Raw genomic sequence first — 27,809 nt, 5'->3', positions numbered from 1 at the left:
ATCTCAACTTCACCACAACACCCAACTTTCGATCCAGGATTTACACAAATGCTTATTTCAGTGAGATAAGCACTTCAGAAGACTAAAATCTTAACTTCACCAAAACACTCAACTTTCGATGCTGGGATCACTGAAGTGCTTATTTCAGTGAGATAAGCACTTCAGAAGACCAAAATCTAAACTTCACCAAACCACCCAACTTTCAATGCTGGGTTCACTGAAATGCTTCTTTCAGTGAGATAAGCACTTCAGAATGCCAAAATCCCAACATCACCAAACGACTCAACTTTTGACGCTGGTTCCACTGAATTGCTTATTTCAGTGAGATAAGCACTTCAGAAGGCCAAAATCTAAACTTCACTAAACGACTCAACTTTTGATGCTGATTTCACTGAAATGCTTCTTTCAGTCAGATATGCACATCAGAAGGCCAAAATCTCAACTTCACCAAACCACCCAACTTTCGATCCAGGATATACCCAAAGGCTAATTTCAGTGAGATAAGCACTTCAGAAGACAAAAACCTAAACTTCACCAAACCACTCAACTTTCGATGCTGGGATCACTGAAGTGCTTATTTCAGTGAGATAAGCACTTCAGAAGAGCAAAAACTCAACTTCACAAAACCACTCAACTTTCGATGCTGGGCTCACTGCAGTGCTTATTTCAGTGAGATAAGCACTTCAGAAGACCGAAATCTCTACATCACCAAACCACTCAAATTTCGATGCTGGGTTCACTGAAGTGCTTATTTCAGTGAGATAAGCACTTCAGAAGTCCAAAATCTCAACTTCACAAAACCAGCCAACTTTCGATACTGGATTTACCCAAATGCTTATTTCAGTGAGATAAGCACTTCAGAAGACCAAAATCTAAACTTCACCAAAGCACCCAACTTTCAATGCTGGGTTCACTGACGTGCTTATTTCAGTGAGATAAGCACTTCAGAAGACCGAAATCTCTACATCACCAAACCACTCAAATTTCGATGCTGGGTTGTCTGAAGTGCTTATTTCAGTGAGATTACCACTTCAGAAGACCAAAATCTCAACATCACAAAACCACTCAAATTTCGATGCTGGGTTCACTGAAGTGCTTATTTCATTGAGATAAGCACTTCACTGCGCCAAAATCCCAACCTCACCAAACGAATCAACTTTTGATGCAGGTTCCTCTGAATTGCTTATTTCAGTGAGATAAGCACTTCAGAAGGCCAAAATCTAAACATCACTAAACGACTCAACTATTGATACTGATTTCACTGAAATGCTTCTTTCAGTCATTAAGCACATCAGAAGGCCAAAATCTCAACTTCACCAAAACAAGAAATTTTCGAAACCAGGATGTACACAAATGCTTATTTCAGTGAGATAAGCACTTCAGAAGACAAAAATCTAAACTTCACCAAACCACCCAACTTTCAAAACTGGGTTCACTGAAATGCTTCTTTCAGTGAGATAAGCACTTCAGAATGCCAAAATCCCAACCTCACCAAACGACTCAACTTTTGATACTGGTTTCACTGAAATGCTTATTTCAGTGAGATAAGCACTTCAGAATGCCAAAATCCCAACCTCACCAAACGACTCAACTTTTGACGCTGGTTCCACTGAATTGCTTATTTCAGTGAGATAAGCACTTCAGAAGGCCAAAATCTAAACTTCACTAAACGACTCAACTTTTGATGCTGATTTCACTGAAATGCTTCTTTCAGTCAGATAAGCACATCAGAAGGCCAAAATCTCAACTTCTCCAAAACACCCAACTTTCGATACTGGATTTACCCAAATGCTTATTTCAGTGAGATAAGCACTTCAGAAGACCAAAATCTAAACTTCACCAAACCACCCAACTTTCAATGCTGGGTTCACTGACGTGCATATTTCAGTGAGATAAGCACTTCAGAAGACTAAAATCTAAACTTCACCAAACCACCCAACTTTCAATGCTGGGTTCACTGAAGTGCTTATTTCAGTGAGATAAGCACTTCAGAAGACAAAAATCTCAACATCTCAAAACCACTCAACTTTCGATGCTGGGATCACTGAAGTGCTTATTTCAGTGAGATAAGCACTTCAGAAGACCAAAATCTAACCTTCAACAAACCATCCAACTTTCAATGCTGGGTTCACTGAAATGCTTCTTTCAGTCAGATAAGCACTTCAGAAGAACAAAATGTCAACATCTCAAAACCACTCAACTTTCGTTGCTGGGTTCACTGAAGTGCTTAGTTCAGTGAGATAAGCACTTCAGAAGACCGAAATCTCTACATCACCAAACTACTCAAATTTCGATGCTGGGTTCACTGAAGTGATTATTTCAGTGAGATAAGCACTTCAGAAGACCAAAATCTCAACTTCACCAAACCTCCCAACTTTCAATGCTGGATTCACTGACGTGCTTATTTCATTGAGATAAGCACTTCAGAAGACAAAAATCTCAACATCTCAAAACCACTCAACGTTCGATGCTGTGTTCACTGAATTGCTTATTTCAGTGAGATAAGCACTTCAGAAGACCAAAATCTAAACTTCACCATACCATCCAACTTTCAATGCTGGGTTCACTGAAATGCTTCTTTCAGTCAGATAAGCACTTCAGAAAAACAAAATATCAACATCTCAAAACCACTCAACTTTCATTGCTGGGTTCACTGAAGTGCTTATTTCAGTGAGACAAGCACTTCAGAAGACCAAAATCTCAACTTCACCAAACCACCCAACTTTCAATGCTGGGTTCACTGAAGTGCTTATTTCAGTGAGATAAGCACTTCAGAAGACCAAAATCTCAACATCACAAAACCACTCAAATTTCGATGCTGTGTTCACTGAAGTTCTTATTTCAGTGAGATAAGCACTTCAGAAGACCGAAATCTCTACATCACCAAACCACTCAAATTTCGATGCTGGGTTGTCTGAAGTGCTTATTTCAGTGAGATTACCACTTACGAAGACCAAAATCTCAACATCACAAAACCACTCAAATTTCGATGCTTGGTTCACTGAAGTGCTTATTTCATTGAGATAAGCACTTCACTGCGCCAAAATCCCAACCTCACCAAACGAATCAACTTTTGATGCTGGTTCCTCTGAATTGCTTATTTCAGTGAGATAAGCACTTCAGAAGGCCAAAATCTAAACATCACTAAACGACTCAACTTTTGATACTGATTTCACTGAAATGCTTCTTTCAGTCAGATAAGCACATCAGAAGGCCAAAATCTCAACTTCACCACAACACCCAACTTTCGATCCAGGATTTACACAAATGCTTATATCAGTGAGATAAGCACTTCAGAAGACTAAAATCTTAACTTCACCAAAACACTCAACTTTCGATGCTGGGATCACTGAAGTGCTTATTTCAGTGAGATAAGCACTTCAGAAGACCAAAATCTAAACTTCACCAAACCACCCAACTTTCAATGCTGGGTTCACTGAAATGCTTCTTTCAGTGAGATAAGCACTTCAGAATGCCAAAATCCCAACCTCACCAAACGACTCAACTTTTGACGCTGGTTCCACTGAATTGCTTATTTCAGTGAGATAAGCACTTCAGAAGGCCAAAATCTAAACTTCACTAAACGACTCAACTTTTGATGCTGATTTCACTGAAATGCTTCTTTCAGTCAGATATGCACATCAGAAGGCCAAAATCTCAACTTCACCAAACCACCCAACTTTCGATCCAGGATATACCCAAAGGCTAATTTCAGTGAGATAAGCACTTCAGAAGACAAAAATCTAAACTTCACCAAACCACTCAACTTTCGATGCTGGGATCACTGAAGTGCTTATTTCAGTGAGATAAGCACTTCAGAAGAGCAAAAACTCAACTTCACAAAACCACTCAACTTTCGATGCTGGGCTCACTGCAGTGCTTATTTCAGTGAGATAAGCACTTCAGAAGACCGAAATCTCTACATCACCAAACCACTCAAATTTCGATGCTGGGTTCACTGAAGTGCTTATTTCAGTGAGATAAGCACTTCAGAAGGCCAAAATCTCAACTTCACAAAACCAGCCAACTTTCGATACTGGATTTACCCAAATGCTTATTTCAGTGAGATAAGCACTTCAGAAGACCAAAATCTAAACTTCACCAAAGCACCCAACTTTCAATGCTGGGTTCACTGACGTGCTTATTTCAGTGAGATAAGCACTTCAGAAGACCGAAATCTCTACATCACCAAACCACTCAACTTTTGATGCAGGTTCCTCTGAATTGCTTATTTCAGTGAGATAAGCACTTCAGAAGGCCAAAATCTAAACATCACTAAACGACTCAACTTTTGATACTGATTTCACTGAAATGCTTCTTTCAGTCAGATAAGCACATCAGAAGGCCAAAATCTCAACTTCACCAAAACACCCAATTTTCGAAACCAGGATTTACACAAATGCTTATTTCAGTGAGATAAGCACTTCAGAATGCCAAAATCCCAACCTCACCAAACGACTCAACTTTTGATACTGGTTTCACTGAAATGCTTATTTCAGTGAGATAAGCACTTCAGAATGCCAATATCCCAACCTCACCAACGACTCAACTTTTGACGCTGGTTCCACTGAATTGCTTATTTCAGTGAGATAAGCACTTCAGAAGGCCAAAATCTAAACTTCACTAAACGACTCAACTTTTGATGCTGATTTCACTGAAATGCTTCTTTCAGTCAGATATGCACATCAGAAGGCCAAAATCTCAACTTCACCAAACCACCCAACTTTCGATCCAGGATATACCCAAAGGCTAATTTCAGTGAAATAAGCACTTCAGAAGACAAAAATCTAAACTTCACCAAACCACTCAACTTTCGATGCTGGGATCACTGAAGTGCTTATTTCAGTGAGATAAGCACTTCAGAAGAGCAAAAACTCAACTTCACAAAACCACTCAACTTTCGATGCTGGGCTCACTGCAGTGCTTATTTCAGTGAGATAAGCACTTCAGAATGCCAAAATCCCAACCTCACCAAACGACTCAACTTTTGATACTGGTTTCACTGAAATGCTTCTTTCATTCAGATAAGCACTTCAGAAGTCCAAAATCTCAACTTCACAAAACCAGCCAACTTTCGATACTGGATTTACCCAAATGCTTATTTCAGTGAAATAAGCACTTCAGAAGACCAAAATCTAAACTTCACCAAACCACCCAACTTTCAATGCTGGGTTCACTGACGTGCATATTTCAGTGAGATAAGCACTTCAGAAGACCAAAATCTAAACTTCACCAAACCACCCAACTTTCAATGCAGGGTTCACTGAAGTGCTTATTTCAGTGAGATAAGCACTTCAGAAGACAAAAATCTCAACATCTCAAAACCACTCAACTTTCGATGCTGTGTTCACTGATGTGCTTATTTCAGTGAGATAAGCACTTCAGAAGAGCAAAAACTCAACTTCACAAAACCACTCAACTTTCGATGCTGGGCTCACTGCAGTGCTTATTTCAGTGAGATTACCACTTCAGAAGACCAAAATCTCAACATCACAAAACCACTCAAATTTCGATGCTGGGTTCACTGAAGTGCTTATTTCATTGAGATAAGCACTTCACTGCGCCAAAATCCCAACCTCACCAAACGAATCAACTTTTGATGCAGGTTCCTCTGAATTGCTTATTTCAGTGAGATAAGCACTTCAGAAGGCCAAAATCTAAACATCACTAAACGACTCAACTATTGATACTGATTTCACTGAAATGCTTCTTTCAGTCATTAAGCACATCAGAAGGCCAAAATCTCAACTTCACCAAAACACCAAATTTTCGAAACCAGGATGTACACAAATGCTTATTTCAGTGAGATAAGCACTTCAGAAGACAAAAATCTAAACTTCACCAAACCACCCAACTTTCAATGCTGGGTTCACTGAAATGCTTCTTTCAGTGAGATAAGCACTTCAGAATGCCAAAATCCCAACCTCACCAAACGGCTCAACTTTTGACGCTGGTTCCACTGAATTGCTTATTTCAGTGAGATAAGCACTTCAGAAGGCCAAAATCTAAACTTCACTAAACGACTCAACTTTTGATGCTGATTTCACTGAAATGCTTCTTTCAGTCAGATATGCACATCAGAAGGCCAAAATCTCAACTTCACCAAACCACCCAACTTTCGATCCAGGATATACCCAAAGGCTAATTTCAGTGAGATAAGCACTTCAGAAGACAAAAATCTAAACTTCACCAAACCACTCAACTTTCGATGCTGGGATCACTGAAGTGCTTATTTCAGTGAGATAAGCACTTCAGAAGAGCAAAAACTCAACTTCACAAAACCACTCAACTTTCGATGCTGGGCTCACTGCAGTGCTTATTTCAGTGAGATAAGCACTTCAGAAGACCGAAATCTCTACATCACCAAACCACTCAAATTTCGATGCTGGGTTCACTGAAGTGCTTATTTCAGTGAGATAAGCACTTCAGAAGGCCAAAATCTCAACTTCACAAAACCAGCCAACTTTCGATACTGGATTTACCCAAATGCTTATTTCAGTGAGATAAGCACTTCAGAAGACCAAAATCTAAACTTCACCAAAGCACCCAACTTTCAATGCTGGGTTCACTGACGTGCTTATTTCAGTGAGATAAGCACTTCAGAAGACCGAAATCTCTACATCACCAAACCACTCAACTTTTGATGCAGGTTCCTCTGAATTGCTTATTTCAGTGAGATAAGCACTTCAGAAGGCCAAAATCTAAACATCACTAAACGACTCAACTTTTGATACTGATTTCACTGAAATGCTTCTTTCAGTCAGATAAGCACATCAGAAGGCCAAAATCTCAACTTCACCAAAACACCCAATTTTCGAAACCAGGATTTACACAAATGCTTATTTCAGTGAGATAAGCACTTCAGAATGCCAAAATCCCAACCTCACCAAACGACTCAACTTTTGATACTGGTTTCACTGAAATGCTTATTTCAGTGAGATAAGCACTTCAGAATGCCAATATCCCAACCTCACCAACGACTCAACTTTTGACGCTGGTTCCACTGAATTGCTTATTTCAGTGAGATAAGCACTTCAGAAGGCCAAAATCTAAACTTCACTAAACGACTCAACTTTTGATGCTGATTTCACTGAAATGCTTCTTTCAGTCAGATATGCACATCAGAAGGCCAAAATCTCAACTTCACCAAACCACCCAACTTTCGATCCAGGATATACCCAAAGGCTAATTTCAGTGAAATAAGCACTTCAGAAGACAAAAATCTAAACTTCACCAAACCACTCAACTTTCGATGCTGGGATCACTGAAGTGCTTATTTCAGTGAGATAAGCACTTCAGAAGAGCAAAAACTCAACTTCACAAAACCACTCAACTTTCGATGCTGGGCTCACTGCAGTGCTTATTTCAGTGAGATAAGCACTTCAGAATGCCAAAATCCCAACCTCACCAAACGACTCAACTTTTGATACTGGTTTCACTGAAATGCTTCTTTCATTCAGATAAGCACTTCAGAAGTCCAAAATCTCAACTTCACAAAACCAGCCAACTTTCGATACTGGATTTACCCAAATGCTTATTTCAGTGAAATAAGCACTTCAGAAGACCAAAATCTAAACTTCACCAAACCACCCAACTTTCAATGCTGGGTTCACTGACGTGCATATTTCAGTGAGATAAGCACTTCAGAAGACCAAAATCTAAACTTCACCAAACCACCCAACTTTCAATGCAGGGTTCACTGAAGTGCTTATTTCAGTGAGATAAGCACTTCAGAAGACAAAAATCTCAACATCTCAAAACCACTCAACTTTCGATGCTGTGTTCACTGATGTGCTTATTTCAGTGAGATAAGCACTTCAGAAGAGCAAAAACTCAACTTCACAAAACCACTCAACTTTCGATGCTGGGCTCACTGCAGTGCTTATTTCAGTGAGATTACCACTTCAGAAGACCAAAATCTCAACATCACAAAACCACTCAAATTTCGATGCTGGGTTCACTGAAGTGCTTATTTCATTGAGATAAGCACTTCACTGCGCCAAAATCCCAACCTCACCAAACGAATCAACTTTTGATGCAGGTTCCTCTGAATTGCTTATTTCAGTGAGATAAGCACTTCAGAAGGCCAAAATCTAAACATCACTAAACGACTCAACTATTGATACTGATTTCACTGAAATGCTTCTTTCAGTCATTAAGCACATCAGAAGGCCAAAATCTCAACTTCACCAAAACACCAAATTTTCGAAACCAGGATGTACACAAATGCTTATTTCAGTGAGATAAGCACTTCAGAAGACAAAAATCTAAACTTCACCAAACCACCCAACTTTCAATGCTGGGTTCACTGAAATGCTTCTTTCAGTGAGATAAGCACTTCAGAATGCCAAAATCCCAACCTCACCAAACGACTCAACTTTTGATACTGGTTTCACTGAAATGCTTATTTCAGTGAGATAAGCACTTCAGAATGCCAAAATCCCAACCTCACCAAACGACTCAACTTTTGACGCTGGTTCCACTGAATTGCTTATTTCAGTGAGATAAGCACTTCAGAAGGCCAAAATCTAAACTTCACTAAACGACTCAACTTTTGATGCTGATTTCACTGAAATGCTTCTTTCAGTCAGATAAGCACATCAGAAGGCCAAAATCTCAACTTCTCCAAAACACCCAACTTTCGATACTGGATTTACCCAAATGCTTATTTCAGTGAGATAAGCACTTCAGAAGACCAAAATCTAAACTTCACCAAACCACCCAACTTTCAATGCTGGGTTCACTGACGTGCATATTTCAGTGAGATAAGCACTTCAGAAGACTAAAATCTAAACTTCACCAAACCACCCAACTTTCAATGCTGGGTTCACTGAAGTGCTTATTTCAGTGAGATAAGCACTTCAGAAGACAAAAATCTCAACATCTCAAAACCACTCAACTTTCGATGCTGTGTTCACTGAAGTGCTTATTTCAGTGAGATAAGCACTTCAGAAGACCAAAATCTAACCTTCAACAAACCATCCAACTTTCAATGCTGGGTTCACTGAAATGCTTCTTTCAGTCAGATAAGCACTTCAGAAGAACAAAATGTCAACATCTCAAAACCACTCAACTTTCGTTGCTGGGTTCACTGAAGTGCTTAGTTCAGTGAGATAAGCACTTCAGAAGACCGAAATCTCTACATCACCAAACTACTCAAATTTCGATGCTGGGTTCACTGAAGTGATTATTTCAGTGAGATAAGCACTTCAGAAGACCAAAATCTCAACTTCACCAAACCTCCCAACTTTCAATGCTGGATTCACTGACGTGCTTATTTCATTGAGATAAGCACTTCAGAAGACAAAAATCTCAACATCTCAAAACCACTCAACGTTCGATGCTGTGTTCACTGAATTGCTTATTTCAGTGAGATAAGCACTTCAGAAGACCAAAATCTAAACTTCACCATACCATCCAACTTTCAATGCTGGGTTCACTGAAATGCTTCTTTCAGTCAGATAAGCACTTCAGAAAAACAAAATATCAACATCTCAAAACCACTCAACTTTCATTGCTGGGTTCACTGAAGTGCTTATTTCAGTGAGACAAGCACTTCAGAAGACCAAAATCTCAACTTCACCAAACCACCCAACTTTCAATGCTGGGTTCACTGAAGTGCTTATTTCAGTGAGATAAGCACTTCAGAAGACCAAAATCTCAACATCACAAAACCACTCAAATTTCGATGCTGTGTTCACTGAAGTTCTTATTTCAGTGAGATAAGCACTTCAGAAGACCGAAATCTCTACATCACCAAACCACTCAAATTTCGATGCTGGGTTGTCTGAAGTGCTTATTTCAGTCAGATTACCACTTACGAAGACCAAAATCTCAACATCACAAAACCACTCAAATTTCGATGCTTGGTTCACTGAAGTGCTTATTTCATTGAGATAAGCACTTCACTGCGCCAAAATCCCAACCTCACCAAACGAATCAACTTTTGATGCTGGTTCCTCTGAATTGCTTATTTCAGTGAGATAAGCACTTCAGAAGGCCAAAATCTAAACATCACTAAACGACTCAACTTTTGATACTGATTTCACTGAAATGCTTCTTTCAGTCAGATAAGCACATCAGAAGGCCAAAATCTCAACTTCACCACAACACCCAACTTTCGATCCAGGATTTACACAAATGCTTATATCAGTGAGATAAGCACTTCAGAAGACTAAAATCTTAACTTCACCAAAACACTCAACTTTCGATGCTGGGTTCACTGAAGTGCTTATTTCAGTGAGATAAGCACTTCAGAAGACCAAAATCTAAACTTCACCAAACCACCCAACTTTCAATGCTGGGTTCACTGAAATGCTTCTTTCAGTGAGATAAGCACTTCAGAATGCCAAAATCCCAACCTCACCAAACGACTCAACTTTTGACGCTGGTTCCACTGAATTGCTTATTTCAGTGAGATAAGCACTTCAGAAGGCCAAAATCTAAACTTCACTAAACGACTCAACTTTTGATGCTGATTTCACTGAAATGCTTCTTTCAGTCAGATATGCACATCAGAAGGCCAAAATCTCAACTTCACCAAACCACCCAACTTTCGATCCAGGATATACCCAAAGGCTAATTTCAGTGAGATAAGCACTTCAGAAGACAAAAATCTAAACTTCACCAAACCACTCAACTTTCGATGCTGGGATCACTGAAGTGCTTATTTCAGTGAGATAAGCACTTCAGAAGAGCAAAAACTCAACTTCACAAAACCACTCAACTTTCGATGCTGGGCTCACTGCAGTGCTTATTTCAGTGAGATAAGCACTTCAGAAGACCGAAATCTCTACATCACCAAACCACTCAAATTTCGATGCTGGGTTCACTGAAGTGCTTATTTCAGTGAGATAAGCACTTCAGAAGGCCAAAATCTCAACTTCACAAAACCAGCCAACTTTCGATACTGGATTTACCCAAATGCTTATTTCAGTGAGATAAGCACTTCAGAAGACCAAAATCTAAACTTCACCAAAGCACCCAACTTTCAATGCTGGGTTCACTGACGTGCTTATTTCAGTGAGATAAGCACTTCAGAAGACCGAAATCTCTACATCACCAAACCACTCAAATTTCGATGCTGGGTTGTCTGAAGTGCTTATTTCAGTGAGATTACCACTTCAGAAGACCAAAATCTCAACATCACAAAACCACTCAAATTTCGATGCTGGGTTCACTGAAGTGCTTATTTCATTGAGATAAGCACTTCACTGCGCCAAAATCCCAACCTCACCAAACGAATCAACTTTTGATGCAGGTTCCTCTGAATTGCTTATTTCAGTGAGATAAGCACTTCAGAAGGCCAAAATCTAAACATCACTAAACGACTCAACTTTTGATACTGATTTCACTGAAATGCTTCTTTCAGTCAGATAAGCACATCAGAAGGCCAAAATCTCAACTTCACCAAAACACCCAATTTTCGAAACCAGGATTTACACAAATGCTTATTTCAGTGAGATAAGCACTTCAGAAGACTAAAATCTTAACTTCACCAAAACACTCAACTTTCGATGCTGGGATCACTGAAGTGCTTATTTCAGTGAGATAAGCACTTCAGAAGACCAAAATCTAAACTTCACCAAACAACCCAACTTTCAATGCTGGGTTCACTGAAATGCTTCTTTCAGTGAGATAAGCACTTCAGAATGCCAAAATCCCAACCTCACCAAACGACTCAACTTTTGATACTGGTTTCACTGAAATGCTTATTTCAGTGAGATAAGCACTTCAGAATGCCAATATCCCAACCTCACCAACGACTCAACTTTTGACGCTGGTTCCACTGAATTGCTTATTTCAGTGAGATAAGCACTTCAGAAGGCCAAAATCTAAACTTCACTAAACGACTCAACTTTTGATGCTGATTTCACTGAAATGCTTCTTTCAGTCAGATATGCACATCAGAAGGCCAAAATCTCAACTTCACCAAACCACCCAACTTTCGATCCAGGATATACCCAAAGGCTAATTTCAGTGAAATAAGCACTTCAGAAGACAAAAATCTAAACTTCACCAAACCACTCAACTTTCGATGCTGGGATCACTGAAGTGCTTATTTCAGTGAGATAAGCACTTCAGAAGAGCAAAAACTCAACTTCACAAAACCACTCAACTTTCGATGCTGGGCTCACTGCAGTGCTTATTTCAGTGAGATAAGCACTTCAGAATGCCAAAATCCCAACCTCACCAAACGACTCAACTTTTGATACTGGTTTCACTGAAATGCTTCTTTCATTCAGATAAGCACTTCAGAAGTCCAAAATCTCAACTTCACAAAACCAGCCAACTTTCGATACTGGATTTACCCAAATGCTTATTTCAGTGAAATAAGCACTTCAGAAGACCAAAATCTAAACTTCACCAAACCACCCAACTTTCAATGCTGGGTTCACTGACGTGCATATTTCAGTGAGATAAGCACTTCAGAAGACCAAAATCTAAACTTCACCAAACCACCCAACTTTCAATGCAGGGTTCACTGAAGTGCTTATTTCAGTGAGATAAGCACTTCAGAAGACAAAAATCTCAACATCTCAAAACCACTCAACTTTCGATGCTGTGTTCACTGATGTGCTTATTTCAGTGAGATAAGCACTTCAGAAGAGCAAAAACTCAACTTCACAAAACCACTCAACTTTCGATGCTGGGCTCACTGCAGTGCTTATTTCAGTGAGATAAGCACTTCAGAATGCCAAAATCCCAACCTCACCAAACGACTCAACTTTTGATACTGGTTTCACTGAAGTGCTTATTTCAGTGAGATAAGTACTTCACTACGCGAAAATCCCAACCTCACCAAGCGACTCAAAATTTGATGCTGGTTCCACTGAATTGCTTATTTCAGTGAGATAAGCACTTCAGTAGGCCAAAAACTAAACTTCACTAAACGACTCAACTTTTGATGCTGATTTCACTGAAATGCTTCTTTCAGTGAGATATGCACATCAGAAGGCCAAAATCTCAACTTCACCAAACCACCCAATTTTCGATCCAGGATATACCCAAAGGCTAATTTCAGTGAGATAAGCAATTCAGAAGACCAAAATCTAAACTTCAACAAACCATCCAACTTTCAATGCTGGGTTCACTGAAATGCTTCTTTCAGTCAGATAAGCACTTCAGAAGAACAAAATATCAACATCTCAAAACCACTCAACTTTCGTTGCTGGGTTCACTGAAGTGCTTAGTTCAGTGAGATAAGCACTGCAGAAGACCGAAATCTCTACATCACCAAAACACTGAAATTTCGATGCTGGGTTCACTGAAGTGATTATTTCAGTGAGATAAGCACTTCAGAAGAACAAAATCTCAACTTCACCAAACCACCCAACTTTCAATGCTGGGTTCACTGACGTGCTTAATTCATTGAGATAAGCACTTCAGAAGACCAAAATGTCAACATCTCAAAACCACTCAACTTTCGTTGCTGGGTTCACTGAAGTGCTTATTTCAGTGAGATAAGCACTTCAGAAGACCGAAATCTCTACATCACCAAACTACTCAAATTTCGATGCTGGGTTCACTGAAGTGATTATTTCAGTGAGATAAGCACTTCAGAAGACCAAAATCTCAACTTCACCAAACCACCCAACTTTCAATGCTGGGTTCACTGACGTGCTTATTTCATTGAGATAAGCACTTCAGAAGACCAAAATCTCAACATCTCAAAACCACTCAACGTTCGATGCTGTGTTCACTGAATTGCTTATTTCAGTGAGATAAGCACTTCAGAAGACCAAAATCTAAACTTCACCATACCATCCAACTTTCAATGCTGGGTTCACTGAAATGCTTCTTTCAGTCAGATAAACACTTCAGAAAAATAAAATATCAACATCTCAAAACCACTCAACTTTCATTGCTGGGTTCACTGAAGTGCTTATTTCAGTGAGACAAGCACTTCAGAAGACCAAAATCTCAACTTCACCAAACCACCCAACTTTCAATGCTGGGTTCACTGAAGTGCTTATTTCAGTGAGATAAGCACTTCAGAAGACCAAAATCTCAACATCACAAAACCACTCAAATTTCGATGCTGTGTTCACTGAAGTTCTTATTTCAGTGAGATAAGCACTTCAGAAGACCGAAATCTCTACATCACCAAACCACTCAAATTTCGATGCTGGGTTGTCTGAAGTGCTTATTTCAGTGAGATTACCACTTCAGAAGACCAAAATCTCAACATCACAAAACCACTCAAATTTCGATGCTGGGTTCACTGAAGTGCTTATTTCATTGAGATAAGAACTTCACTGCGCCAAAATCCCAACCTCACCAAACGAATCAACTTTTGATGCTGGTTCCTCTGAATTGCTTATTTCAGTGAGATAAGCACTTCAGAAGGCCAAAATCTAAACATCACTAAACGACTCAACTTTTGATACTGATTTCACTGAAATGCTTCTTTCAGTCAGATAAGCACTTCAGAAGGCCAAAATCTCAACTTCACAAAACCAGCCAACTTTCGATACTGGATTTACCCAAATGCTTATATCAGTGAGATAAGCACTTCAGAAGACCAAAATCTAAACTTCACCAAAGCACCCAACTTTCAATGCTGGGTTCACTGACGTGCTTATTTCAGTGAGATAAGCACTTCAGAAGACCGAAATCTCTACATCACCAAACCACTCAAATTTCGATGCTGGGTTGTCTGAAGTGCTTATTTCAGTCAGATTACCACTTCAGAAGACCAAAATCTCAACATCACAAAACCACTCAAATTTCGATGCTGGGTTCACTGAAGTGCTTATTTCATTGAGATAAGCACTTCACTGCGCCAAAATCCCAACCTCACCAAACGAATCAACTTTTGATGCTGGTTCCTCTGAATTGCTTATTTCAGTGAGATAAGCACTTCAGAAGGCCAAAATCTAAACATCACTAAACGACTCAACTTTTGATACTGATTTCACTGAAATGCTTCTTTCAGTCAGATAAGCACATCGGAAGGCCAAAATCTCAACTTCACCAAACCACCCAACTTTCGATCCAGGATTTACACAAATGCTTATTTCAGTGAGATAAGCACTTCAGAAGACAAAAATCTTAACTTCACCAAAACACTCAACTTTCGATGCTGGGATCACTGAAGTGCTTATTTCAGTGAGATAAGCACTTCAGAAGACCAAAATCTAAACTTCACCAAACCACCCAACTTTCAATGCTGGGTTCACTGAAATGCTTCTTTCAGTGAGATAAGCACTTCAGAATGCCAAAATCCCAACCTCACCAAACGACTCAACTTTTGATACTGGTTTCACTGAAATGCTTATTTCAGTGAGATAAGCACTTCAGAATGCCAAAATCCCAACCTCACCAAACGACTCAACTTTTGACGCTGGTTCCACTGAATTGCTTATTTCAGTGAGATAAGCACGTCAGGAGGCCAAAATCTAAACTTCACTAAACGACTCAACTTTTGATGCTGATTTCACTGAAATGCTTCTTTCAGTCAGATATGCACATCAGAAGGCCAAAATCTCACCTTCACCAAACCACCCAACTTTCGATCCAGGATATACCCAAAGGCTAATTTCAGTGAAATAAGCACTTCAGAAGACAAAAATCTAAACTTCACCAAACCACTCAACTTTCGATGCTGGGATCACTGAAGTGCTTATTTCAGTGAGATAAGCACTTCAGAAGAGCAAAAACTCAACTTCACAAAACCACTCAACTTTCGATGCTGGGCTCACTGCAGTGCTTATTTCAGTGAGATAAGCACTTCAGAATGCCAAAATCCCAACCTCACCAAACGACTCAACTTTTGATACTGGTTTCACTGAAATGCTTCTTTCATTCAGATAAGCACTACAGAAGTCCAAAATCTCAACTTCACAAAACCAGCCAACTTTCGATACTGGATTTACACAAATGCTTATTTCAGTGAAATAAGCACTTCAGAAGACCAAAATCTAAACTTCACCAAACCACCCAACTTTCAATGCTGGGTTCACTGACGTGCATATTTCAGTGAGATAAGCACTTCAGAAGACTAAAATCTTAACTTCACCAAAACACTCAACTTTCGATGCTGGGATCACTGAAGTGCTTATTTCAGTGAGATAAGCACTTCAGAAGACCAAAATCTAAACTTCACCAAACCACCCAACTTTCAATGCTGGGTTCACTGAAATGCTTCTTTCAGTGAGATAAGCACTTCAGAATGCCAAAATCCCAACCTCACCAAACGACTCAACTTTTGATACTGGTTTCACTGAAATGCTTATTTCAGTGAGATAAGCACTTCAGAATGCCAATATCCCAACCTCACCAACGACTCAACTTTTGACGCTGGTTCCACTGAATTGCTTATTTCAGTGAGATAAGCACTTCAGAAGGCCAAAATCTAAACTTCACTAAACGACTCAACTTTTGATGCTGATTTCACTGAAATGCTTCTTTCAGTCAGATATGCACATCAGAAGGCCAAAATCTCAACTTCACCAAACCACCCAACATTCGATCCAGGATATACCCAAAGGCTAATTTCAGTGAAATAAGCACTTCAGAAGACAAAAATCTAAACTTCACCAAACCACTCAACTTTCGATGCTGGGATCACTGAAGTGCTTATTTCAGTGAGATAAGCACTTCAGAAGAGCAAAAACTCAACTTCACAAAACCACTCAACTTTCGATGCTGGGCTCACTGCAGTGCTTATTTCAGTGAGATAAGCACTTCAGAATGCCAAATTCCCAACCTCACCAAACGACTCAACTTTTGATACTGGTTTCACTGAAATGCTTCTTTCATTCAGATAAGCACTTCAGAAGTCCAAAATCTCAACTTCACAAAACCAGCCAACTTTCGATACTGGATTTACCCAAATGCTTATTTCAGTGAAATAAGCACTTCAGAAGACCAAAATCTAAACTTCACCAAACCACCCAACTTTCAATGCTGGGTTCACTGACGTGCATATTTCAGTGAGATAAGCACTTCAGAAGACCAAAATCTAAACTTCACCAAACCACCCAACTTTCAATGCAGGGTTCACTGAAGTGCTTATTTCAGTGAGATAAGCACTTCAGAAGACAAAAATCTCAACATCTCAAAACCACTCAACTTTCGATGCTGTGTTCACTGATGTGCTTATTTCAGTGAGATAAGCACTTCAGAAGAGCAAAAACTCAACTTCACAAAACCACTCAACTTTCGATGCTGGGCTCACTGCAGTGCTTATTTCAGTGAGATAAGCACTTCAGAATGCCAAAATCCCAACCTCACCAAACGACTCAACTTTTGATACTGGTTTCACTGAAGTGCTTATTTCAGTGAGATAAGTACTTCACTACGCGAAAATCCCAACCTCACCAAGCGACTCAACATTTGATGCTGGTTCCACTGAATTGCTTATTTCAGTGAGATTATCACTTCAGTAGGCCAAAAACTAAACTTCACTAAACGACTCAACTTTTGATGCTGATTTCACTGAAATGCTTCTTTCAGTGAGATATGCACATCAGAAGGCCAAAATCTCAACTTCACCAAACCACCCAATTTTCGATCCAGGATATACCCAAAGGCTAATTTCAGTGAGATAAGCACTTCAGAAGACCGAAATCTCTACATCACCAAACCACTCAAATTTCGATGCTGGGTTGTCTGAAGTGCTTATTTCATTGAGATTACCACTTCAGAAGACCAAAATCTCAACATCACAAAACCACTCAAATTTCGATGCTGGGTTCACTGAAGTGCTTATTTCATTGAGATAAGAACTTCACTGCGCCAAAATCCCAACCTCACCAAACGAATCAACTTTTGATGCTGGTTCCTCTGAATTGCTTATTTCAGTGAGATAAGCACTTCAGAAGGCCAAAATCTAAACATCACTAAACGACTCAACTTTTGATACTGATTTCACTGAAATGCTTCTTTCAGTCAGATAAGCACTTCAGAAGGCCAAAATCTCAACTTCACAAAACCAGCCAACTTTCGATACTGGATTTACCCAAATGCTTATATCATTGAGATAAGCACTTCAGAAGACCAAAATCTAAACTTCACCAAAGCACCCAACTTTCAATGCTGGGTTCACTGACGTGCTTATTTCAGTGAGATAAGCACTTCAGAAGACCGAAATCTCTACATCACCAAACCACTCAAATTTCGATGCTGGGTTGTCTGAAGTGCTTATTTCAGTCAGATTACCACTTCAGAAGACCAAAATCTCAACATCACAAAACCACTCAAATTTCGATGCTGGGTTCACTGAAGTGCTTATTTCATTGAGATAAGCACTTCACTGCGCCAAAATCCCAACCTCACCAAACGAATCAACTTTTGATGCTGGTTCCTCTGAATTGCTTATTTCAGTGAGATAAGCACTTCAGAAGGCCAAAATCTAAACATCACTAAACGACTCAACTTTTGATACTGATTTCACTGAAATGCTTCTTTCAGTCAGATAAGCACATCGGAAGGCCAAAATCTCAACTTCACCAAAACACCCAACTTTCGATCCAGGATTTACACAAATGCTTATTTCAGTGAGATAAGCACTTCAGAAGACTAAAATCTTAACTTCACCAAAACACTCAACTTTCGATGCTGGGATCACTGAAGTGCTTATTTCAGTGAGATAAGCACTTCAGAAGACCAAAATCTAAACTTCACCAAACCACCCAACTTTCAATGCTGGGTTCACTGAAATGCTTCTTTCAGTGAGATAAGCACTTCAGAATGCCAAAATCCCAACCTCAACAAACGACTCAACTTTTGATACTGGTTTCACTGAAATGCTTATTTCAGTGAGATAAGCACTTCAGAATGCCAAAATCCCAACCTCACCAAACGACTCAACTTTTGACGCTGGTTCCACTGAATTGCTTATTTCAGTGAGATAAGCACGTCAGAAGGCCAAAATCTAAACTTCACTAAACGACTCAACTTTTGATGCTGATTTCACTGAAATGCTTCTTTCAGTCAGATATGCACATCAGAAGGCCAAAATCTCACCTTCACCAAACCACCCAACTTTCGATCCAGGATATACCCAAAGGCTAATTTCAGTGAAATAAGCACTTCAGAAGACAAAAATCTAAACTTCACCAAACCACTCAACTTTCGATGCTGGGATCACTGAAGTGCTTATTTCAGTGAGATAAGCACTTCAGAAGAGCAAAAACTCAACTTCACAAAACCACTCAACTTTCGATGCTGGGCTCACTGCAGTGCTTATTTCAGTGAGATAAGCACTTCAGAATGCCAAAATCCCAACCTCACCAAACGACTCAACTTTTGATACTGGTTTCACTGAAATGCTTCTTTCAGTCAGATAAGCACTTCAGAAGGCCAAAATCTCAACTTCACAAAACCAGCCAACTTTCGATACTGGATTTACCCAAATACTTATTTCAGTGAAATAAGCACTTCAGAAGACCAAAATCTCAACTTCACCAAACCACCCAACTTTCAATGCTGGGTTCACTGAAGTGCTTATTTCAGTGAGATAAGCACTTCAGAAGACCAAAATCTCAACATCACAAAACCACTCAAATTTCGATGCTGTGTTCACTGAAGTTCTTATTTCAGTGAGATAAGCACTTCAGAAGACCGAAATCTCTACATCACCAAACCACTCAAATTTCGATGCTGGGTTGTCTGAAGTGCTTATTTCAGTGAGATTACCACTTCAGAAGACCAAAATCTCAACATCACAAAACCACTCAAATTTCGATGCTGGGTTCACTGAAGTGCTTATTTCATTGAGATAAGAACTTCACTGCGCCAAAATCCCAACCTCACCAAACGAATCAACTTTTGATGCTGGTTCCTCTGAATTGCTTATTTCAGTGAGATAAGCACTTCAGAAGGCCAAAATCTAAACATCACTAAACGACTCAACTTTTGATACTGATTTCACTGAAATGCTTCTTTCAGTCAGATAAGCACTTCAGAAGGCCAAAATCTCAACTTCACAAAACCAGCCAACTTTCGATACTGGATTTACCCAAATGCTTATATCAGTGAGATAAGCACTTCAGAAGACCAAAATCTAAACTTCACCAAAGCACCCAACTTTCAATGCTGGGTTCACTGACGTGCTTATTTCAGTGAGATAAGCACTTCAGAAGACCGAAATCTCTACATCACCAAACCACTCAAATTTCGATGCTGGGTTGTCTGAAGTGCTTATTTCAGTGAGATTACCACTTCAGAAGACCAAAATCTCAACATCACAAAACCACTCAAATTTCGATGCTGGGTTCACTGAAGTGCTTATTTCATTGAGATAAGCACTTCACTGCGCCAAAATCCCAACCTCACCAAACGAATCAACTTTTGATGCTGGTTCCTCTGAATTGCTTATTTCAGTGAGATAAGCACTTCAGAAGGCCAAAATCTAAACATCACTAAACGACTCAACTTTTGATACTGATTTCACTGAAATGCTTCTTTCAGTCAGATAAGCACATCGGAAGGCCAAAATCTCAACTTCACCAAAACACCCAACTTTCGATCCAGGATTTACACAAATGCTTATTTCAGTGAGATAAGCACTTCAGAAGACAAAAATCTTAACTTCACCAAAACACTCAACTTTCGATGCTGGGATCACTGAAGTGCTTATTTCAGTGAGATAAGCACTTCAGAAGACCAAAATCTAAACTTCACCAAACCACCCAACTTTCAATGCTGGGTTCACTGAAATGCTTCTTTCAGTGAGATAAGCACTTCAGAATGCCAAAATCCCAACCTCACCAAACGACTCAACTTTTGATACTGGTTTCACTGAAATGCTTATTTCAGTGAGATAAGCACTTCAGAATGCCAAAATCCCAACCTCACCAAACGACTCAACTTTTGACGCTGGTTCCACTGAATTGCTTATTTCAGTGAGATAAGCACGTCAGGAGGCCAAAATCTAAACTTCACTAAACGACTCAACTTTTGATGCTGATTTCACTGAAATGCTTCTTTCAGTCAGATATGCACATCAGAAGGCCAAAATCTCACCTTCACCAAACCACCCAACTTTCGATCCAGGATATACCCAAAGGCTAATTTCAGTGAAATAAGCACTTCAGAAGACAAAAATCTAAACTTCACCAAACCACTCAACTTTCGATGCTGGGATCACTGAAGTGCTTATTTCAGTGAGATAAGCACTTCAGAAGAGCAAAAACTCAACTTCACAAAACCACTCAACTTTCGATGCTGGGCTCACTGCAGTGCTTATTTCAGTGAGATAAGCACTTCAGAATGCCAAAATCCCAACCTCACCAAACGACTCAACTTTTGATACTGGTTTCACTGAAATGCTTCTTTCATTCAGATAAGCACTACAGAAGTCCAAAATCTCAACTTCACAAAACCAGCCAACTTTCGATACTGGATTTACCCAAATGCTTATTTCAGTGAAATAAGCACTTCAGAAGACCAAAATCTAAACTTCACCAAACCACCCAACTTTCAATGCTGGGTTCACTGACGTGCATATTTCAGTGAGATAAGCACTTCAGAAGACCAAAATCTAAACTTCACCAAACCACCCAAATTTCAATGCAGGGTTCACTGAAGTGCTTATTTCAGTGAGATAAGCACTTCAGAAGACAAAAATCTCAACATCTCAAAACCACTCAACTTTCGATGCTGTGTTCACTGATGTGCTTATTTCAGTGAGATAAGCACTTCAGAAGAGCAAAAACTCAACTTCACAAAACCACTCAACTTTCGATGCTGGGCTCACTGCAGTGCTTATTTCAGTGAGATAAGCACTTCAGAATGCCAAAATCCCAACCTCACCAAACGACTCAACTTTTGATACTGGTTTCACTGAAGTGCTTATTTCAGTGAGATAAGTACTTCACTACGCGAAAATCCCAACCTCACCAAGCGACTCAACATTTGATGCTGGTTCCACTGAATTGCTTATTTCAGTGAGATAAGCACTTCAGTAGGCCAAAAACTAAACTTCACTAAACGACTCAACTTTTGATGCTGATTTCACTGAAATGCTTCTTTCAGTGAGATATGCACATCAGAAGGCCAAAATCTCAACTTCACCAAACCACCCAATTTTCGATCCAGGATATACCCAAAGGCTAATTTCAGTGAGATAAGCACTTCAGAAGACCGAAATCTCTACATCACCAAACCACTCAAATTTCGATGCTGGGTTGTCTGAAGTGCTTATTTCAGTGAGATTACCACTTCAGAAGACCAAAATCTCAACATCACAAAACCACTCAAATTTCGATGCTGGGTTCACTGAAGTGCTTATTTCATTGAGATAAGAACTTCACTGCGCCAAAATCCCAACCTCACCAAACGAATCAACTTTTGATGCTGGTTCCTCTGAATTGCTTATTTCAGTGAGATAAGCACTTCAGAAGGCCAAAATCTAAACATCATTAAACGACTCAACTTTTGATACTGATTTCACTGAAATGCTTCTTTCAGTCAGATAAGCACTTCAGAAGGCCAAAATCTCAACTTCACAAAACCAGCCAACTTTCGATACTGGATTTACCCAAATGCTTATATCATTGAGATAAGCACTTCAGAAGACCAAAATCTAAACTTCACCAAAGCACCCAACTTTCAATGCTGGGTTCACTGACGTGCTTATTTCAGTGAGATAAGCACTTCAGAAGACCGAAATCTCTACATCACCAAACCACTCAAATTTCGATGCTGGGTTGTCTGAAGTGCTTATTTCAGTCAGATTACCACTTCAGAAGACCAAAATCTCAACATCACAAAACCACTCAAATTTCGATGCTGGGTTCACTGAAGTGCTTATTTCATTGAGATAAGCACTTCACTGCGCCAAAATCCCAACCTCACCAAACGAATCAACTTTTGATGCTGGTTCCTCTGAATTGCTTATTTCAGTGAGATAAGCACTTCAGAAGGCCAAAATCTAAACATCACTAAACGACTCAACTTTTGATACTGATTTCACTGAAATGCTTCTTTCAGTCAGATAAGCACATCGGAAGGCCAAAATCTCAACTTCACCAAAACACCCAACTTTCGATCCAGGATTTACACAAATGCTTATTTCAGTGAGATAAGCACTTCAGAAGACTAAAATCTTAACTTCACCAAAACACTCAACTTTCGATGCTGGGATCACTGAAGTGCTTATTTCAGTGAGATAAGCACTTCAGAAGACCAAAATCTAAACTTCACCAAACCACCCAACTTTCAATGCTGGGTTCACTGAAATGCTTCTTTCAGTGAGATAAGCACTTCAGAATGCCAAAATCCCAACCTCAACAAACGACTCAACTTTTGATACTGGTTTCACTGAAATGCTTATTTCAGTGAGATAAGCACTTCAGAATGCCAAAATCCCAACCTCACCAAACGACTCAACTTTTGACGCTGGTTCCACTGAATTGCTTATTTCAGTGAGATAAGCACGTCAGAAGGCCAAAATCTAAACTTCACTAAACGACTCAACTTTTGATGCTGATTTCACTGAAATGCTTCTTTCAGTCAGATATGCACATCAGAAGGCCAAAATCTCAACTTCACCAAACCACCCAACTTTCGATCCAGGATATACCCAAAGGCTAATTTCAGTGAGATAAGCACTTCAGAAGACAAAAATCTAAACTTCACCAAACCACTCAACTTTCGATGCTGGGATCACTGAAGTGCTTATTTCAGTGAGATAAGCACTTCAGAAGAGCAAAAACTCAACTTCACAAAACCACTCAACTTTCGATGCTGGGCTCACTGCAGTGCTTATTTCAGTGAGATAAGCACTTCAGAATGCCAAAATCCCAACCTCACCAAACGACTCAACTTTTGATACTGGTTTCACTGAAATGCTTCTTTCAGTCAGATAAGCACTTCAGAAGGCCAAAATCTCAACTTCACAAAACCAGCCAACTTTCGATACTGGATTTACCCAAATACTTATTTCAGTGAAATAAGCACTTCAGAAGACCAAAATCTCAACTTCACCAAACCACCCAACTTTCAATGCTGGGTTCACTGAAGTGCTTATTTCAGTGAGATAAGCACTTCAGAAGACCAAAATCTCAACATCACAAAACCACTCAAATTTCGATGCTGTGTTCACTGAAGTTCTTATTTCAGTGAGATAAGCACTTCAGAAGACCGAAATCTCTACATCACCAAACCACTCAAATTTCGATGCTGGGTTGTCTGAAGTGCTTATTTCAGTGAGATTACCACTTCAGAAGACCAAAATCTCAACATCACAAAACCACTCAAATTTCGATGCTGGGTTCACTGAAGTGCTTATTTCATTGAGATAAGAACTTCACTGCGCCAAAATCCCAACCTCACCAAACGAATCAACTTTTGATGCTGGTTCCTCTGAATTGCTTATTTCAGTGAGATAAGCACTTCAGAAGGCCAAAATCTAAACATCACTAAACGACTCAACTTTTGATACTGATTTCACTGAAATGCTTCTTTCAGTCAGATAAGCACTTCAGAAGGCCAAAATCTCAACTTCACAAAACCAGCCAACTTTCGATACTGGATTTACCCAAATGCTTATATCAGTGAGATAAGCACTTCAGAAGACCAAAATCTAAACTTCACCAAAGCACCCAACTTTCAATGCTGGGTTCACTGACGTGCTTATTTCAGTGAGATAAGCACTTCAGAAGACCGAAATCTCTACATCACCAAACCACTCAAATTTCGATGCTGGGTTGTCTGAAGTGCTTATTTCAGTGAGATTACCACTTCAGAAGACCAAAATCTCAACATCACAAAACCACTCAAATTTCGATGCTGGGTTCACTGAAGTGCTTATTTCATTGAGATAAGCACTTCACTGCGCCAAAATCCCAACCTCACCAAACGAATCAACTTTTGATGCTGGTTCCTCTGAATTGCTTATTTCAGTGAGATAAGCACTTCAGAAGGCCAAAATCTAAACATCACTAAACGACTCAACTTTTGATACTGATTTCACTGAAATGCTTCTTTCAGTCAGATAAGCACATCGGAAGGCCAAAATCTCAACTTCACCAAAACACCCAACTTTCGATCCAGGATTTACACAAATGCTTATTTCAGTGAGATAAGCACTTCAGAAGACAAAAATCTTAACTTCACCAAAACACTCAACTTTCGATGCTGGGATCACTGAAGTGCTTATTTCAGTGAGATAAGCACTTCAGAAGACCAAAATCTAAACTTCACCAAACCACCCAACTTTCAATGCTGGGTTCACTGAAATGCTTCTTTCAGTGAGATAAGCACTTCAGAATGCCAAAATCCCAACCTCACCAAACGACTCAACTTTTGATACTGGTTTCACTGAAATGCTTATTTCAGTGAGATAAGCACTTCAGAATGCCAAAATCCCAACCTCACCAAACGACTCAACTTTTGACGCTGGTTCCACTGAATTGCTTATTTCAGTGAGATAAGCACGTCAGGAGGCCAAAATCTAAACTTCACTAAACGACTCAACTTTTGATGCTGATTTCACTGAAATGCTTCTTTCAGTCAGATATGCACATCAGAAGGCCAAAATCTCACCTTCACCAAACCACCCAACTTTCGATCCAGGATATACCCAAAGGCTAATTTCAGTGAAATAAGCACTTCAGAAGACAAAAATCTAAACTTCACCAAACCACTCAACTTTCGATGCTGGGATCACTGAAGTGCTTATTTCAGTGAGATAAGCACTTCAGAAGAGCAAAAACTCAACTTCACAAAACCACTCAACTTTCGATGCTGGGCTCACTGCAGTGCTTATTTCAGTGAGATAAGCACTTCAGAATGCCAAAATCCCAACCTCACCAAACGACTCAACTTTTGATACTGGTTTCACTGAAATGCTTCTTTCATTCAGATAAGCACTACAGAAGTCCAAAATCTCAACTTCACAAAACCAGCCAACTTTCGATACTGGATTTACCCAAATGCTTATTTCAGTGAAATAAGCACTTCAGAAGACCAAAATCTAAACTTCACCAAACCACCCAACTTTCAATGCTGGGTTCACTGACGTGCATATTTCAGTGAGATAAGCACTTCAGAAGACCAAAATCTAAACTTCACCAAACCACCCAAATTTCAATGCAGGGTTCACTGAAGTGCTTATTTCAGTGAGATAAGCACTTCAGAAGACAAAAATCTCAACATCTCAAAACCACTCAACTTTCGATGCTGTGTTCACTGATGTGCTTATTTCAGTGAGATAAGCACTTCAGAAGAGCAAAAACTCAACTTCACAAAACCACTCAACTTTCGATGCTGGGCTCACTGCAGTGCTTATTTCAGTGAGATAAGCACTTCAGAATGCCAAAATCCCAACCTCACCAAACGACTCAACTTTTGATACTGGTTTCACTGAAGTGCTTATTTCAGTGAGATAAGTACTTCACTACGCGAAAATCCCAACCTCACCAAGCGACTCAACATTTGATGCTGGTTCCACTGAATTGCTTATTTCAGTGAGATAAGCACTTCAGTAGGCCAAAAACTAAACTTCACTAAACGACTCAACTTTTGATGCTGATTTCACTGAAATGCTTCTTTCAGTGAGATATGCACATCAGAAGGCCAAAATCTCAACTTCACCAAACCACCCAATTTTCGATCCAGGATATACCCAAAGGCTAATTTCAGTGAGATAAGCACTTCAGAAGACCGAAATCTCTACATCACCAAACCACTCAAATTTCGATGCTGGGTTGTCTGAAGTGCTTATTTCAGTGAGATTACCACTTCAGAAGACCAAAATCTCAACATCACAAAACCACTCAAATTTCGATGCTGGGTTCACTGAAGTGCTTATTTCATTGAGATAAGAACTTCACTGCGCCAAAATCCCAACCTCACCAAACGAATCAACTTTTGATGCTGGTTCCTCTGAATTGCTTATTTCAGTGAGATAAGCACTTCAGAAGGCCAAAATCTAAACATCATTAAACGACTCAACTTTTGATACTGATTTCACTGAAATGCTTCTTTCAGTCAGATAAGCACTTCAGAAGGCCAAAATCTCAACTTCACAAAACCAGCCAACTTTCGATACTGGATTTACCCAAATGCTTATATCATTGAGATAAGCACTTCAGAAGACCAAAATCTAAACTTCACCAAAGCACCCAACTTTCAATGCTGGGTTCACTGACGTGCTTATTTCAGTGAGATAAGCACTTCAGAAGACCGAAATCTCTACATCACCAAACCACTCAAATTTCGATGCTGGGTTGTCTGAAGTGCTTATTTCAGTCAGATTACCACTTCAGAAGACCAAAATCTCAACATCACAAAACCACTCAAATTTCGATGCTGGGTTCACTGAAGTGCTTATTTCATTGAGATAAGCACTTCACTGCGCCAAAATCCCAACCTCACCAAACGAATCAACTTTTGATGCTGGTTCCTCTGAATTGCTTATTTCAGTGAGATAAGCACTTCAGAAGGCCAAAATCTAAACATCACTAAACGACTCAACTTTTGATACTGATTTCACTGAAATGCTTCTTTCAGTCAGATAAGCACATCGGAAGGCCAAAATCTCAACTTCACCAAAACACCCAACTTTCGATCCAGGATTTACACAAATGCTTATTTCAGTGAGATAAGCACTTCAGAAGACTAAAATCTTAACTTCACCAAAACACTCAACTTTCGATGCTGGGATCACTGAAGTGCTTATTTCAGTGAGATAAGCACTTCAGAAGACCAAAATCTAAACTTCACCAAACCACCCAACTTTCAATGCTGGGTTCACTGAAATGCTTCTTTCAGTGAGATAAGCACTTCAGAATGCCAAAATCCCAACCTCAACAAACGACTCAACTTTTGATACTGGTTTCACTGAAATGCTTATT

The sequence above is a fragment of the Stegostoma tigrinum genome, unplaced genomic scaffold, assembly GCF_030684315.1.
Source record: "Stegostoma tigrinum isolate sSteTig4 unplaced genomic scaffold, sSteTig4.hap1 scaffold_55, whole genome shotgun sequence".
NCBI lineage: Eukaryota > Metazoa > Chordata > Chondrichthyes > Orectolobiformes > Stegostomatidae > Stegostoma > Stegostoma tigrinum.
Note: the sequence above shows the minus strand (reverse complement) of the source record.